Genomic DNA, 3,179 nt, shown 5'->3' with positions numbered 1-3,179 from the left:
AGAGGGGGAAAATAACATAAACTTGTACTTAGCTGACGTGAGGCATTCCCAGAGAAAAATGCTTCACCATGCGGGTGGAGGAAACTCATGGAAAATACCTTGTAACACGTATTCTCTACTATGTGTTGGTCACGCAGGCATCGCTCCAGAACAATGCAGGGGAGACATCTGAGACAGGACATTGCCTCTGCAAAGTTGTCCAACAGAGTTCAGCTTTTCAGTTTGTTTTGTTCAATTGTTCTAATTGTTATGCTGTATACACCTCTTCCACAATCTTTAACGGTTCATCCCATGGCAACCTTGGATAATGTGTACAGTTATGGCTGTTGCCAAGTTGTTAAATGAAAAAAAAGCAGCTGACTCTTGTTTTTTGTGTTGTAACTCGCTTTTAAGATTGCCGCCGCACCATGCAATAAAGGGGGTCGGTTAGGGTTTACTGTGAGTGTGATGAAACTAAATAGTATAGTAAAACCACAACTGGTTATCTGCCCTGAGAGACTGAGACTTGGACCAGGACTGCAAACCTCACGGATATGGACCCATTCATCCTCCATCATTAGCTGGCTTTCTGCTGAGGAACCTTTAAATTCTGTTTATTTTACGTACGCCTTGACACTTGACACCTTCACGATCCTTAACCAGTTCTCAAAACGGCGCCCCATTTCTCATAAAAGATTCCGCCCCGGCTCAAAGTCTAACATTTTGAAACCAATGGAAAATTCAAGATACACATATATAGCATGTAGTGTTTTTATTCTACTTCTACGCTTTGATGTTACATGACTCAGAGTGTAGGTCTGAGCTCTCTGCTCGGCAGTGCTCTATCACTCACTTTCCCAAAAGTAATAATTGCAATGCTTTGCGAACACCCGTCTGGAGCATCATCTGTGTTGTCATTGAAGTGCTACCATCGTAGCTGTATGGGCAGCGAGAAGGGTCAAACACCAGGCAGCACCCCTCTACAGGAATCCATGGATTGTACTGAGATGGTTCTAGATTCCACAAGGTGACAAAACCTATAAATAGCCCAGATATTGGACTTTAAGCAAGGGGTGACTGTGGGGAACAGTAATTTTATAGCTCAAGCGGCTTGCTATAAGTATTACCATTCTTGAGTTTTTGTTTAAAATAACCTTTGTGTTTCGGTTGGTTAACGAGAGCTCTTTTAAATCAGCTTCAGTGGGGCCACATAGACATCCCTCTCAGTGCTTGGATGAGTCACCACGCTAGCTCATGTCTTAAGCATCCAGTGACCCCTCCACGCCACACACGACTAAAGCGCTCAGCCAGAACTATGACCAGCCCCTACAATACCTGATTTGTAATGATAATGATTCATAGGATTCATATAAACCTGCCTTACTCGTTCAAAGGCCATACGGGTGATGTTGCAGTGCGACACAGCGATTGTTCTCACTTCTTTTTAACAGCTTGTAGTATAGATATTGAGATATCAGCAATTCCAGTGATTCAGTGATTGAAGGTAGATAATAACCCCCCAGCGCCAACCTTCTCTTTTTGTCTCTACCTCTGTCTCTCTCTCTCGCCCTCTGTCTGTATCCCTATTCGTCTATCAGATAGAGAGTGTGTGCGTGTTCACGTGTGTGCATGTGTGTGTGTGTGTGTGTGTGTGTGTGTGTGTGTGTGTGTGTGTGTGCTAGTGTGTGTGTGTGTGTCTCTTTATCATCCTCCACCTCTCATACTTTCTATTCCTCAATGATCGGCCATGCAGGCTCCATAGGGGGGGACGGGTAAAGTGATCAGGCCATGACATCATCCTGGAGCAACCTCATCCTTGCCGACATTAAATTATTTGTGTGGGTCTGTGTGTGTGTGTGTGTGTGTGTCTGCGTGTGAGAGTTTCAGAGTCTGATTGAGTGTTTTACTGTGTGTGTGTGTGTGTGTGTGTGTGTTTGTGTGTGTGTGTGTATGTGCGTGTGAGAAGAGAGACAAAGAGGAGAGAGAGTGTTTTATAGTGTGTTTGTATGTCTGCGTTTGTGTGAGTGAGATTGATTTAGTTTGTGTGCCTTTATGTGTGCGTGCATGTGTGTGTGTATGTGTGTGTGTCTGTCTGTGTGAGAGTGCAGTTGTATGTATCGTGCTCCAGACTCATTCCATGTGTTACTTTTTCCTTCCTAGACTTCAGGGATGCCGGGACACTGAGGGTCTACTGTCTAGACGAGTCTAACCATTCTCACCGTTCAAGATTTAAACAAATAGTTTCGACTTATACCATAACAGAATCATAGAGACTGGCTAGCATAAGTACAGTGAAATGACAAAGTGTCAGACGGTAGTCTCAGAGAAGGAAGCAACATCCTGTGCGATTGAAGTAATAACACAACACGACGGTGGTCCAAAACAGCAATTAGAAACAAATGCAGTGGTTGTGCGGTGGCTGTGGACCCGGTGAGTCACTCGGAACAGGATACCCTCCCTCGCTGGCTGTGAGCGCTGGGACTCAGATGAGGCAATAGTGGGGGCTGATGTGAAATGTGGTCAGGCACCGACAGGTAAACATACCACACTGTGTAGCCCGGAAAGAGAGGGGTAGAGAGAGGCAGAGAGAGGGAGAGAGAGAGAGAGTGGCAGTGTACTAATATGGCAATTCTACCTAATAGATTTAAGAAAAGGGCGGCACATTTTGAATCAATGCAGAAATTCTCATGTGCATACACACTGACACACTCATGCAGTCACCCACACACAAGAACAAATGCACGCACACACACACACACACACACCCACACACCCACCCACACACACACCCACACACACACACACACACACACACACAAATACAAATACACACTCACACACAAGAGTACACATACACACACACACACACATGAGTACACATCCACACAGACACTCACATAAATATACACCAGAGGAATGGTTGGCTTGGCGTTCGAGTGGTTGCTAGGGAACGGGGCGGCTGCCGTTTCAGGTAGCATAAAGCAGTTTACCAATTCCCCTGAGTTAACAACTCATTGCTCTTATCCTCTTCCTAATTGCCTCACTCACTCGCTGTCATCGGCTGATTACGCGCACAGACAGAGGCCAACCTGTCTTTACCCGCCTACATCCTGCGGAAGAACGCCATACATGGGCGTGACCTGCCCCACCAGGTAGACCTTTTGCAACACTGGAGAGAAATATCTTGACTCACGACCGGC

The sequence above is a fragment of the Pollachius pollachius genome, assembly GCF_949987615.1.
Source record: "Pollachius pollachius genome assembly, chromosome: 10".
NCBI lineage: Eukaryota > Metazoa > Chordata > Actinopteri > Gadiformes > Gadidae > Pollachius > Pollachius pollachius.
Note: the sequence above shows the minus strand (reverse complement) of the source record.